Below are 15,775 nucleotides of genomic sequence, written 5' to 3' on the forward strand. Positions count from 1 at the left end.
ACACGAATTAAAGGAAATAAAACCGTTCAATGAAGAAAGCCAGGTGTTTAAAGTAACATGCAGCAATGCGGAAAACCAATCATAAGTAAAACAAAAAATACAATATTACTGTTTTAATAAAAAATAAACTATAGAAAGTGAGTGTTACAGTAGCTCTAATACCTAATTGTCTAGGAATTTTAGAAATAAAACCATTTAAGATAGCACAGATCTTTGGTCTACTGTATTTGAAGTATACTGTTTTGAAGAAATACAAGATTTTTACACATAATCAACAGCAAACAGGGAGGTAATACTGAGCCAGAAAGATCAAGAGGAAAACACTTTGCAACTTCTCCAGCAGCACTATAGAGAGGACAGCCTTGGGAGTCTGAAAGCAAAATAAAACTCAGTACAGAATTTGAACTCATTTTCAAAGCAATATGTTAACGGTTAATGCTTTAAAGTTTTAGCAGTTGAATGGATTTTTAGTGGGAGTTGGGAAATTGGACAGAGGCAGAAGAACACCTGTCATTGACTAGAAGCTGCTGTGAAATAACTAAATAAAAATGACTGTCAACAAGACAAACTGGAGAGTTACAGAACACGTATCAGTAAACAATCTGGTCTTGAGTATTCACGCTACGTCTCTCAATATCAGATGAGGTATATGTGAAGGAAACTGACAAGCTATCCAAGCATAAGATACGATCAATATGAATCAACTAATTTGCTAGAATGAAAACCCAAAATATAATGCCCAAATGTGGGCTTTGTCCGGCAAAGACCCACCACGGAAGAACAAAATTACTCAAGGCAAATAGAATGTCAAGAGAGGTGAGAAGGAGTCGGGGACCAACTCCCCGAGCCCCTTCAAAACTCTCGTATTTATTGAAAATAGTCAAACAAAGGATGAAGGTAAAATACGTCACTGGAACGTGCAAGGGGCACGGTGTATGCGCAGGGATGCAGGTCAGCAGTTCTGTGAAAAACAGAAACGTTAGTCTTAATCTGTATATTTAGGGGAAAGGTTATAATGTTTCAGGAACTGGGAGTATACAATCGATGATGGAAACCAGACAGGCACAAAGACCCTATAAACTAGATAAGCGAAGCGTGCCCTGCTGTTTTCAGCAAGGGCAAAGGGTAATGGTTTTCCAAGAGGCAGAAGCAGCCCTACAGCTAACCACCTACACCTAAGACAAGCAAGGCATGTCTTGCCATTTTCAGCAAGACAAAGAGCAGCAGTTTTCTGCAGAGCAGCCCTACGGCTTATTAACCCAAGAATGTGCTCCCACATATCCCCCTTTTTTATTTAAATCTTTATCAGGAATTCTTGATTGGAGAAGGGCGATCATCAGTTGATTTTGTTGCCTGGAGGTAGAACAGACCAAGTAAATCACTTTGCAAACTATGAAGAAAACACACAGAATCAACAAACAAAATGCTCCAATAATCCAGATGTGAAGGTTGAGACCATGGAACCAATTAACAGGATTTAGCTATTTAAGGTCATATAAATCTTGTTCAACATGTGTTTGAGCTTCCTTTTGTATATGTAACAACTGTTGGTGTGGCTAAACAGAGAGGGCATCAATACGAGACTGAAGATTGGAGGAGTAAGCTCCTTGTACATTTTTTTAACGGTATTCTAAGAAAACTGATTTGTTATAAAGTAATGGAGTTACACATTATATCACGTTGCCAATCACACTGTAGTAACTGTCTACCTACTAAGGCTTGTTGTCTATCACCGACCCATTTAAGGGCAGCTTCTATAGCTTGAAACTGTTGCATAACGCCATTATCTATTTGGGTTTGAGTAATCAAAGCATGAGTCACATTAGTCATAACATGACTGACAACGTGGGCAGTATGGACAGGATGGGTAAGAGAAACAGTCACTACAGAGGCAGCAGCAGTAACGGTGACTGCAGAGATGATACACGCTACAAGGAAACATTCCCATCTCCACTGAGAGACAGCTTGTGTTAGTTTAATAAAGCCGCTGATCCCCTCCCAGGGACGTGTGAAACTGACTGGCCATCAAACATGTGGCTGTCTCTTCAGGACAATCACATGTGAGATACTTAAATGTGTAGTATCAGTTGTGCTAAAACAGGAGGTATACCCGGCAGGGGTATGAACTTGAAGTAAGTAAAATCCATTTTAAAGAGCAATATTGATTTTTGGGGAAGACATAAGAAAAACATAAGGATGTGGAGTACAAGCAAGAATACGATCAGAAATATGAGGTTGACTTTATATAGACCGTTTTTGAGTGTCTACTTCCCATGAGATATGTTACGAGGCAAAAAGGGCAGAGCCACACACCGTAGATTAACGTGCCAGGGGCTACGTACATGAGCACTGGAAATTTTTAGAATAGGGCCAGAAAGGCCTCCATCAGTCCAGGAAATGCTAGAATGACTGGTTTCATTAAAATACAGTGGACGATGTTTGGATGATAAATAACCTTGTGGACCCCAATCAAAAAGGGAGTAATTAGCAAAAAGAGATTTCATGGAAGCTTGACAAGAGCAACATGAGTTCCAGGAAACAGTTTGACTTTCTGGGCTCCAGGTTTCTGTCATATGACAGCATTCCAACAGTGGAGGGTAATTTTATCAGAGGGACTTCCAGCATCAATGGTTGCAGTAAATATGAAAGTCACATTAGCCTTATGAAATCCGTCCTTAGGAGTGTAACGTAAGTAAGCACGAGGCTTGATAGTAAGACAATCGAGTGTGGGTATGTTAGCAAAACAGACTGGCAGAAAAGGGGAGACAAAGGAGATGGATTTGTTTAATTGGGCCAGTCTTACTGATCTATTAGAGGCCCCTGAGGTGGGAGCAAGGTTCCTCCAGCCCATCAGGTGTCATTACTGCTGAGAGGAGGACCGACATCCCACCAGGAGATGGGTCTGAAAAGAGGGGGATCTATAATATGAGCCCAGTATAGGTGAGCTTGTGTGATAGGGAGGAAGAGAAGCAAAAGCCGAGAAACCACAGCCGGATATGCTAAAAACCTGTTTTCTGGATTGGGGGGGAATCCAACACGTTACATTACTTTATTGGCCTGTTGATCTAGTTTCTTAAATTGTCCCCAGGTCACGCCTGGTGCCTTAAGGGTGTTTGGGCAGGTCTCCGGCTGGGGTGTTGTAGGGGGAGGCTGGCTATCTGAGGGACAGGACTGTTTGCCTGGAGGTTGAGGTTCATTCCAGTCTGCGGTAAAGTTTGATATGACGGGCAGGTAGCCAAACTGGTCCCGTGGTAAAAGAACACAAGCATATCCTTGCCCCCGGGTGATTAATTCAAAAGGCCCTTCCCATGAATAATTTTTCTGTGTAACATTTTTTACTAGAAATTCTGCTCTTACAGAGGGTGTAGCTGTTTTAGCAAAATGGCGATCTGCTGCTGTGAGGCCTTGAGAATCAGTTTAAAAAATTCAAAGTGTATACTGCTCTGTGTAACAAATCTGCAAAGGTCATACTGGGTGTATTCCCCCATTTTGTTTTTTAATCATGGATTTTAATGTGGAATGGGTACATGTTATAATGGCTTGTCCAGTGGGATTATAAGGATTCCCCGTAACATGTTGTACTTCCCAGTTTTGACAAAAGAGTGTGAATTTAGCAGAGGTATAGCTGGGTCCACTGTCAGTTTTTGTTGGGGCTTGCCCATGTGTGCAAAGGCGTGAAGAAGGTGACTAATAACGTGTTCTGTTTTTCGTCAGTGTGTATGCAAGCAGAGATATATTTAGAAAAGGTATCCAAAGAAACGTGGATATATTTCTGTCGACCAAAAGAAGGATGAGTCACATCTGTTTTGTCATATTTGACTGGGCTCTAAACCCCGAGGATTGACTCCCCAAGATTTTTGTACTCCAGCCAATAATTGGCAATCAGGACAAGTTGAAATAATTTGTTTTGCTTGAGGAATTGTTAAGTGAAATTGTTTAACCAAAGAGTTACAGTTTCGATGAAAGAATGTACGTGATTGTTATGTTGTTTTGAAAGCCAAGCTGTAACCAACAAAGTGATCTGTCACAGCACTGCCGGCTGTCAAGGGGCCAGGCAGGTTGGTATGAGACCTTACGTGTGTGACAAAAAGGGGATGTTTACATGTATCTATTAGAGATTGTAAAGTAAGAAAGAGAGAGAAGAGAGGAGTCTGTTAATTCCTTAAATGATGTTTGCTCTATATTTTGTATGACATAAACCACATATTGTGAGCCAGCAATCAAATTAATAGGCTATTTAGAAAAATGTTGCAATGTCATCATGGCAGCTTTAAGTTTTGTTTTTTGTGTGAAGAGTTGCCCTGCAGAAACCAATCTATGCCGCTGTTTATCAAACCAAGCCACAGCAGACTTGGTTTCTTCCAGAGCCGTCAATAAAGACAGTGACGCATTGTGAACAGGAGTGGTCACAACCTTGTGAGGTAAAATGACACTGAAAAGAGCTAGCTGTTGTAACAACTTATCAGAGGACAGAGAATAAACACTGTCCTGTAAAGTCAGCTATGGCAGACTGGAAATCAAGAGACTGAGTAATTAACTGTTGGAAACCTTTTAAGGATATTCCTGGATAAATGATGTCTGGGTTATAGCCAGTCAATTGTTGACAACGTTATTGGTCCTTATATAACAAATCAGTAAGCTGTCGAGTATAGGAGGTGAGTGTCTTCTTAAAGGAATGGGAAAAAAACATCCATTCTACATATTGAAGTTCGTTAATAAGTTGTCCTAATAATCCTGTTGGGGTTCGAAAGGTGGGGAATAAGAACAAATAAATCAGGTGGCCTAATTGTCTCCTATGTAATTGCCTGTCTTTTAATAAGCGTTATTTCCTCTTTAACTTCTAGAGTTAATTTCTGGGGGGAGTCCAAGGCTGAATCTCCCTTAAGAAAGTTGAATAAATTAGAGAGTTGTCCTGTAGTAATGCCTAAAATGGGTTGAATCCAATTTATGGCTCCCCCAAACTTGTGAAAATCATTTAAGGTATGAAGGTAAGTAGTATCTAAGACTACTGGTTGAGATTGATTAGTTTGATTAAAAACGATATAGCCTAGACAATTTTATGGTTTTTGAAGCTGAAGTTTTTTAGGTGCTATTTGGAGTCCGTGTTTGGAAAGGGAATCCATCATAAACTGATAGGTGGTTAAAGCTGGGATTGTGTAGGAGCTGTAAGTAAAATGTCATTCATATAATGATAAATCAGGCAAGAAAGAAAGGCAGAGCCAGTAAGTAGCAGGGCCTGATGAACAAAGTATTGGTAAACAGTGGGGCTATGAATCATTTCTTGAGGCAGAACGCGCCACTGATAGCAAGACAAAGGAGACTGACTGTTAGGTGAAGGTAAAGAAAAAGCAAAACGCTCTTGGTCGTGTTTTGCCAAGGGGATGGTAAAAAAGCAATCTTTAAGATCAACAACCACAGTGGGCCAATCTGCAGGAATAATAGCAGGGTTAGGGAGTGCCGGCTACTTGGTTCCCATGGGCTGAATTATAGCATTTATAGCCCTGAGGTCATGTAGCAACCGCCATTTGCCTAACTTTTTTGGGATAGTAAAGATTGGAGTATTCCAAGGACTAGTAGATGGCTCAATGTGTCCAGCCTCTAACTGTTGTGGGATGAAAAGCTTAGCTTGAATAAGTTCCTCCCCTTCAAGGGGCCACTGTTTGATCCAAATAGGAGTGGAAGATTTCCAAACTAACGGAAGAGGAGGTATGTTAACAATGGCCCCTACCCAAAAGACTGAATTGTGACTTTCCATTGTTGTAAGAGGTCTCAGCCCATAGAGAGACTGGAATAGGGGGAATGAATGGCTGAATATGTTCAACCTGTCCCTCTGGACCAATACACTTTAGAGATTCTTCACTTTGCATAGGCAAGTGAGTGCCTCCCACTCCTGTTACAGCCATACGACTAGCCATCTTCTCCCACTGTTCAGGTCGCTCATGTAGGGCTATTACAGAAACGTCTGCTCCTGTGTCTGTAAGGCCATGACATAATTTGCCTTTTATGGAAACAGCCAATAAAGGCTTTTGTGAATTTATAATTTGTGTCCAGTAGAGGGCAGCATCGTGCTGTTTTAAAGAATTTTGGTCAATATTAGCCTTAGAATAACTTCTTGAGTTACAGGTAGGATTAGTATTAATTGCGCTATTTGGGTTCCAGATGGAATCACAGATAATCCTGATATGCCTTTATCAACACATAAATTTTTCTGTCATGATCAAAATCAAGAATTTCTGGGAGTACGATTCCCTTTGTTGTGGAATCAAATTTTCCTACAATTAGTCCACAAAAATTACATGGTGGGGACCCCGAAACACCTGTGGGAGCCATGTATATACAATCCTGTTTTTAATGCCTCAATGATGTCTTTAGTAAAGGAGTTCTGTAACCCATTTTTTGTTTTGTTACGTTTAAGTTTTTTAAAAACTTGAAAAGGGGGAGTATCATGTCTGGGGGCTGCCCTGGTGTAGTGATGACAGGGAAAGCGTGTAGCTCTCCAGAGGGGCTAGACCTTTTGTAAAACACTCTTGTATAATAGAGGGTTTTTCTGGGTCCACATATTTTTGAGCCTGTTCGTCGGTGGCAGTGGAAAGGAAGGCTCGCCTTCCGTAAAAGGCGGGGCCGGAGGGGGTGGAGGAGGCAGGCGAACGGCATCATTGGCTTGGTCCCTCAAGTTGTTTTGTGAGGGTGCCACACACAAAGGGCATAATGCAGTTTGGACTAAGCTCCAGGTAACTAGAACAGATGTGGCCACCTTTTCTCCCTGTTTGTGCTTTTTTTTTTTTTTTTTCAAGTTTTTTCCTACTTGCTCCCATAATTCTAAACCTACGGTTCCCTGATCGGGAAACCATGGACAAAAATCACGTACAAATTGTAGCTTAACTAGCTGTTCCTCAGGAACGGAGCATTGGGCCGCTTTTAAGAGTTGTTGTAATGTCCTGAGGTAAAGAGGTTTTGTTTTTTAGTTATTTGCTGGCCCATCTTAAAACAGAAAGCAAGAAAAGAAGGCTCTCACTGAAGGCTAGACACGTTGGCAGCTACTCCAGGCGGTTGCTGCTGTCCCTTACCAGGATAAAGTTTTCGGCCAAAAATTCTTTCTGCTCCCTGAAGACTGTCGGTTCTGCTGCTGAAGACAATCACATCGGGGTCACCACTTGTGGGCTTTGTCCGGCAAAGACCCACCGCGGAAGACCGAATTACTCAAGACAAATAGAATGTCAAGAGAGATGAGAGGGAGCCAGGGACCAACTCCCCCAGCCCCTCAGAAACTCTTGTATTTATGGCGAACAGCCAAACAAAGGATGAAGGCAAAATACGTCACAGGGATGTGCAAGGGGCACGGTGTACGCGCAGGGATGCAGGGCAGCAGTTTCGTGAAAAACAGAAACATTAGTCTTCGTCTATATGTTTAGGGAGAAGTTTACAGTGTTTAGGGAGTATACAATCAATAATGAAAACCAGACAGGCACAAGGACTGTTTTCAGCAAAGGTAATGGTTTTCCAAGAAGCAGAAGCAGCCCTACAACTAACCACCTACACCTACGATAAGCAAGGCATGTCTTGCCATTTTCAGCAAGACAAAGAGCAGCCCTACAGCTTATTAACCCAAGAATGTGCTCCCACACCAACATTCAGAGCTGGCTATTTTACCATCTTAAGCCTCAGTTTCATGATCTGTAAAATGAGATTAACAGTAATACCTACCTCTTGGAGTTGTTAGGACCAAACAAAAACCAAATTGTAAAGCATTTAGCACAGCAGCACACACTAAGTGCTCAAAAAAATGTTTGTTATTTTAATTACCATTTTTCCAAGTCTAAGGGAAACACTAAATTCCTCAAAGTGTCTATTTCCTTAAATTACTTCTTAGCATTAATAACAATAATTATTCAGTTAAAAAATTACAGTATCCAATTCAAATTTCACAATGGGCAGGAAATTTGTCAGTGTTCTGGGAAAAAATAAAATCAGTAGTTCATATCCATTTGATAGTTAAAATGAGGTACCTGATTTTTTTCCATGGGTCACAAGGTGGTTTCCTTCTTTAGTATGTTAGATATTAAACTATAATATATATTCTATATGTCTACATAAAATATAGTACACAAATGAATTTGACTACTTCTTCTAAATGCTGTATTTCACAGAGATTTCAATTATCTAAACAAATACTAAGCTTCTTTAAAATATTCGGCATTAAGCCACAATTAGCAACCTTACAATTCATAGCATTTTCTAATTCAGAATTTGTTATATCTAAAATTAGAATCACTGATTTGTCCGATTCCAAGAAACCATAAAATTCCATTCAACAATATCCTTATTTGCATGCACATGCTTATTTGAAGGGATGGTGAGGTGAGTATATATATACACACCTAAACGCTTCTATGAAGAGGCAGCTTATTTTTTTTCCCTTTTCTAAGCCCCTGGTTTTTTAAATTATTTTAAAAAAAATTTTTTTTTTCTAATTGAAGTACAGTCAATTACAATGTGTCAATTCCTGGTGTCCAGTACAACGTCCCAGCCATGCATATACAGACAGAATAGACAGCTTATTACGTTACCAAGCAGCCTGTTCCTTTGTTCAACTCCCCCAATTATTAGAAAGTTACTTAAGGTTTTTAAAATGTATATGGTAAAACTTTCAAAGTAAAACTCGAAAACAGTATCTAATAAATTATTTCTACCAAAGAATAATAAATGAAAATAATCATTCCAAAGTTGTTAATCAGCAAAAGAAAAAACCTCTTAACGACAGCTCTTGTATCTAGCAATGAAGATGAAATTGGCATTTCCTTTATGTTTTGAGAAGTGTTTAAATATAAGCACATTATATCATTTCTGCTCTGTAGGCATCAAATCTTAAAACTCCCTAGTCCTATAAAAAGATTTAAGGAAATGAAGATGACTGTAGGAGTCTGTGACAAAGCAAGACTGTATTTTCAGAGAGAGTTCAAAGCTTATCCAGATATACCATTCAAGGATTTCTTATTCTTTCTGAAATCCTTGCCTCTCCTCACGGACTTTATTGGAATTTCTCTTTCAAAAGTTAACATTATTAAGAAAGTTCAAACAGTATTTTATATCACTTGCAGTGCCAGATCTGAATAGAAATATCACCACTTTGAAATTCTTGTACAAATCTGACATCAAGCTATAAACATGTAACTTTCCTTTCTAAATGCTAACAGAAATACATAAGGCTTCAGATACTGATATGTTTGGAACCTCCTTTTTAGAAATATCTTGGAAAACAATGGTACCATTACATATAAACCAGAAATAAAACTTATGACTTATAAAGAGTATCCTGGAAGATAAAAACAGGATCACTTTCAATTAATTACAAAATGAACTCAATGGAATTTAAACATTTATTTAAAATGCAGATAGAGAGGGCAGGGTACACCTCAGTGGTAGAGCTCATGCTTAGCATGCACAAGGTGCTGGGTTCAATCCCCAGTACCTCCATTAAAAAAAAAAAAAAGTTAATATAAATAAATAAACCTAATTACCTCCTCTCCAAAACAAACAAAAAGAAAATAAAGCAAATAAGTAGATATTTAAAAAAATAAAATAAAATGCAAATGAATCTATCAGATTTGCTCCTCCAAAGTTAGTATTAATGGTATGACCACTCAGACCAAAAAAAAAAAAAAAATATATATATATATATATATATATATATGTAGCTCATTAAAAAAAGATAAATGTAAAAGCCTTTCTATTTAATCATTTATGTCCTCTGGCAGTATGTAGAAAGCAAAAACAAACTTAAATACTTTTTTGAAAAACTGTCGTTCTGTGATTTTTACATTTCCATGTTTGTCATTATCCTAGAGGAAAGACAATTCCTACCACAAGGCCCCTTGTGTTTCTAAAATAAGGACTACTCAGTTTGCTTGCACTAAAAAAATAAAATCTGATCAGATTAAGATACATGTCAAATTCGTTTTGCAATTCTGAAATCTGAAATGGTGACTGTTTTATTACAACATAAGCAAGTATATCTTAATTTGCTTTAAGTTCCAATTTAATATAATTACCTATTACAAGACATGCTTTCATTTTAGTAAGTAAAAGCATTAAGTCTGATGTTTTGTTTGATTTAATATATAAATGTATATCAAATCTTCCACACTAATGTTTAGTCTCATTAACTGGATACAAATTATGAGGATTACATTTCTTTTCCATTGTCATTAAAATATACTCTGCACTAATTTTAACACCAAAACACCTTATTTAAAATAAAAATTTTAATATATAAGTATCCCTCCCTCTTAAGCATCCTTATCTTTTAGACACATACTGAAATATCTTCATTTGAAATACGATTTCTTGAATTTATTTCAAAAGGATCTGGGAGGGAGGAAAGTGGTGAAGGCATAGACAAACAAGAGTGACCACCAGCTGCTAACCGCCACTTGAATAAGTTGTCCAGAGAGAGATCATTATGTCATTTTGTCTACTTTTACACACTTAATTTTCACCCTTATAAAACGTCAAAAACAACTAGAACACATTAACCTACCAATAAGGTAACTAAGTATGATGGTACATGTAAATATTCAATGCCTTTACTTCCTGACACAAGCAACTTAGTATCAAGCTCTTGGGCAAACAAACTTTGTTGGTCTTACTCACGGCTCTGTTCCCAGCACCTGGAACAGTACTTGGCACATAGCAAGCACCACATACAGAATACATATTCCACTGTGATATTTCAATTTTGTATTACTGTTGGCATCACACGCTTTTTACTAGAAAATTACCACTCCTAACTAAAAAGTTCTGGTGGACTCTGGCTTTCAAAAGCTTGAGGTTTCCTCACTCTGACCCCTCATGTTTTGTGACATGCAACTGTATTGTAGCACTCACTGGTTTAATTCACTCATTGAATTTTCAGTGAAATATTGGTATTTCTGGGTCATTTCAATGGCTTCTGGGAATAATGAGTCAAATATCTGAAATTGGAACTGCCCCTGAAAATTAGGATACGTTGTTATAGAATGTAGCCAAGAACTGATCATATCTCTCTGGAAATGGTGACAATAAAAAGTTAAGTTCATGCAATTCTGTCAGCAAAAAGAACTGAACACCTCCAAGGGCAGCTCTACACAAAGGAACATTACACAGTCAAAACTCAGTAAACGAACACTTAAGATTTTGTATTTCATGTACATAGTTTCCACATTTAAAATAAACTATATAAAAAAAAAAAGCACTGCATTTTAGCCAATGATACACATGTTTAGGTAGGTGATGAAAAGCATCCTGTTGTCCTGTTTACTTTAAAATGCATCCCCCAAATTTGATGGCTTAAGCGGATGGATAAAGACATGATAAAGCAAAACAATAATAAAATGTGGGGCATAAAAAGAATTATGCATGTGAACACTTTAAATAAAATCGTTTCATGAAATAAGAGTGGGAAGAAAAGGAATATTCCCACATTAATAACTTTAAATAATATTTGGAATATGTATCTAATTCAATTGCTAAATTAAGCAGACTTGATTATTTCAGGTTGGATAAGAGAATTTGGGGTACATTTAAATTTGAGAATGCATGAAACAGACATATTGCCCCTGTATGTTCCCAATAAGACCTTAGAAATTAACAAAATTATGTTCTGAATTCACTAAAAAATTTATTTCTGATTGGCTAGACTCTCCAGGAGACAGAAATAACCAATGACAAGAATTGTACAAACACTCAACTAATTTATTAGGAAATAAATACTGTAATGTAACTACTTAATCATAAAACCTAATTATGTAACTCAAAATTAACTGAATGTGATAGAAAAATGAAAATGTTTTAAAATGTTGCTGCTCTTGACATCACTACCCTCAATCTTTACCATTCTCACTGCTACCAAGATTAGCAAATATTTTACTTAATACGCATTTGTTAAAGGAACAGAAGAAGGAGGCAGGCAGAAACAGACAGGACTGCCTCAGCCCATTATATTGCAATGTCCAGAACATAAGCTGCTAGTGTTTTGATCCTAGTTTCCAAACTTTACACCTAAAATTTCTGAAACTGAAACTTGTCTCCCATTTTTAAATAAGCCAATAGAAAATAAACATTTTATGTTGCAATTTCATTAAAACATTTTACATCACCTATGAGGCTAACAAGATAGACTTCCACAACTGGAAATTTACTGGTTTCCAAAAGCTATGCTGTCACAAACTTGGATAAGCGTTACAAAATCAGATAGCCAAGTGCAAAGAAATTATGGATTAAACAGTAGAAAGCATGCTTTCGAAAACAAAGGCCTTACAAACATCTCGACATTAAATCCAGATACTCTGTGATAATATCCTCCCAACAGAGGAACGTGTATGCTTACACGCAGATTCTGAGTGTACTTCTGTGGGCTTTAGTCTCCTATTTATCTATCCAAGTTTGAGACCAAATAAAAATTTATGTGAAAGCTTCTTAAAACTAATTTATTACTGATACAGAAGCAATTTTAAAATACTCTAAAGTGCTAAAATAATAATTAGAACATCTGTCAAATTATACACTGAGGATAAGTTTTCCAATACTCAAATTAAGTACAATAAACATCAGCACCAAAATATGTGCCCAGCTGCCTTCCCAGGTTTATCAGAGCCAGCTCTCAGAATAGTTGTTTTATAACTGAGGTCACACTAGCGACCTGAAGTCCCCACTTAAAGTCGTATTTATATCATACCTAGTTGTTCCTTAAATACATTCCTGATGTATCAGAATTAGGAATGAACAGGACAAACGGAAAAGTAAGGGGGAGAAAAAGAGAAAGAAGTGCAGTAAAATCACTATTGTTACAGAACAGAATCCAAACATAAAAATAAAAAAGAGCATTAACTTCCTCTACCCTAGGCACTAATGAGAGTGGGTTCTCACTTCATAAAGAATAAGCCAACATTTTACATTTGGCGGAAAAAATCATTTCCAAAATTCTAGGTAAAGATTTATTGAGGTATGATATTCATACAAAAAAACGTACAAAGCGTACCATATTTCTGGATAAATTTTCACAAGGTAGTCACACTGTCTAACTACCACTCAGATCAAGAAACTGTTCCTAGCGTGGCCAAAGCCTTCCTGCCCTCTCTCCCAGTCACTCTCTCTGTCTCCCAAAAGTAACTGCTTTCCTGGCTAGCTCTGCTTTTTTCAAAACTGTCCATTAAAGGAAACATGCAGGATATACTCTTCTTCCTCTCAGTATTGTTTGTGAGATTCACATATGTTGCTGCATTTGGCAGCAGTCCATTCTCCCTCATTGCTGTATAACTGGAAATTAATTTATCTACTGTACTGCTGGACATTTGGATTGTTGCCCGCTTGGAGCACTTAGGAATAATGCTGCCTGTGAACATTCTTGTACACGTTAGTATGATACACAGATGTAGCTTTTCAAATAACAATAGGATGATCTATGCTTTGTAAGCAAGTATTTTTAAACTTTTCGTTTTTAATTAGATCCAAAGTCAGAATGACAACTTCAGTGACTTACATTTCTAGTCCCAGCATCACTTCAACACTGTAACCCAGGGATTCAGTCGGTCCATGAAATTAGATGTGAACAGAGAAACTCCCACCACTAGCTCTTGACACCTAATGGCCACTAAAGGAAGTATACATTCCTGTATCACAAATCGGGTTTCTAATAGCTTGATAATTATATTCAAATATAAGTGCTCTCCTTTAATTCCATGTATTTTTATTTTATAGTTCTAAAAATGCTATCCTGAGAAAAGATTCATAGGCTTCACCAGACTGCTGAACGGATCCATGGCACAAAAAAAAAAAAAAAAAAAAAGGTTAAGAACCTATCGTTTTATTTAACTAAAATGGAGGCGTAACATAAAAAGCAAAGGGATAATTTCCAAGAGCCATCAAAGAGGCAAAATATGTTGAGGGGAAGGGAAGACTAAATTATTAACCACGGAAAGGCCAAATTCACCAGAAAAAAATGTAGTGTCTGAGTCTTGAGGAGGGAGATGTGAGAATACAGAAGGATTTATAAAGTAAGAGAAGTTAATCAGAGGAATGGAGAGACAAATCCAATGGAATTAAAAGAGGAGAGGAATGAACCTGGACAAGGTCTAGGCATGTTCTGTGCTCTCAAGAGGAGAAAAGCAATCTGGGCTCCTCTCCATCTAGGAGGAGCCCAGCAGCCAGAGAACTTACGGAAGTGAGATTTACCTTTAGGCACTGAGACACAGCTGAGTGTGTCTAGTCTGATTTCAAGGGCATTTGTGGTATAAAACATCTCTCCCTACCTGCTTACTGCTGATGAAATTATTTTACAAAGGAAAAATGCCTGTTTCTCTTTCACACCACACACACACACAAATGGCATAAAATGAAAATATTTGGATCTGTTTCAGTTTTACTGCAGTATCCTCATTTATTGAGAATTTCCAACTCCTGTCATCTCACCTCAACTCCTAGCATCATTAGCAGCTTTAGTGTTCAGCTACAATCTGCCTTTCTCAATTCTGCATATAAGAATCCCCTGATGAACTTTTTTTTTAAACTTATACATGTATTTTCTTTCTTTTTGTTGTTTGTTTTTTTTTTTTGAGGGAGTAATTAGGTATATTTATTTGTTTTTAGAGGAGGTACTGGGGATTGAACCTAGGACCCCGTGCATATTAAGCATGCACTCTACCCACTTGAGCTACACCCTCCCCCCAACCTGATGAACTTTTCAACAACACTGATTTCCAGATCCTACCAATAGAGATTATGACCCAATAATCTGGGATAGAGCCCACTGGTCAGTATTTAAGAGCCCTCTAGCTGAATCTAACGTGCAGTGAGGATTGAGAGCCTCTAATCTAGATCACTGGTCCAAAATTTAGCCTCAAAGTTTTGTTGATCTTAAGGCCTAAAACCTTCACCCACCCTCATTCTCACCACCACACACTAAACTTCAATCACCCAGAACCGTTCCATCTTGGAAAATTCTACATTCCAAAATACCAGTTGCTTATCATTCTGCCCCACCCCGGTCTTCAACCTCACTGAACCTTTCCTGTCCCTCAACTCCTCATTTCTTTCAATCCACTGTCCCTCTCACAGCCTTATTCCCCCTTTCCTAATCAGCCCTGTACCACATCATACATCTCCTCAATAACTCTGTGGGTCAGAATCTTCAATATCCTTATCTCTCTGGGTCTAACACTCCTTGTGCAATCTTAAATCAATACAACTTGCTTTCTCTACTCCTGACCTGGGCTACCTAGATAATAAAGCACACAATCCTTCAGATTGGTGTCCCTATCAAATTTAAGGTACACAAGCTTACTGTCCCTCAGCAACATCTCTGGTCAGGAGATACCTACAATGGCTACTCCAATACGTCAATGCTGGCCTCAAGTCTCCCTCTACCTCCTCGACTTCTCTCTCACTTCAGAGAAAAATAAAAGGCTATTTGATATGAACTTTCTCAAATCCATTCTCACACAATGATCTTACTAGGGATCTGGAGGGCGCCACTTATTGGTCATTATGACCCTGATAAACTGGTTATTCCCATCTTAAAAATCACTCCTCCCCAGCTTATTGAAGCCATCTCCCTTACTGAGCAATACCCTCCAGGCAGGTCTCTGTGCTTCCAGTTTTAACAGCTCTTTAAGCCAACTTCACTGCAGTGTGTTCTATCCCGTAACACAGCACAGCACGCACACATAGTGCAGAATGGTGTAACAAAGGTTGTGCAATGTGACTCTGTCCATGACTGTATCATATTTCCCACTGTTGTCTT

The 15,775-nt window shown here is 38.1% G+C and overlaps 1 protein-coding gene across 8 annotated transcripts in view; it reads right to left on the reverse strand.

Moving 5' to 3' along the window:
- PPHLN1 (periphilin 1) overlaps positions 1-15,775 on the reverse strand; it is a 119,353-nt gene that overhangs the window by 89,750 nt on the left and 13,828 nt on the right. The gene's annotated exons all lie outside the window — the stretch shown is intronic.

The sequence above is a fragment of the Camelus bactrianus genome, chromosome 12, assembly GCF_048773025.1.
Source record: "Camelus bactrianus isolate YW-2024 breed Bactrian camel chromosome 12, ASM4877302v1, whole genome shotgun sequence".
NCBI classification, from domain to species: domain Eukaryota; kingdom Metazoa; phylum Chordata; class Mammalia; order Artiodactyla; family Camelidae; genus Camelus; species Camelus bactrianus.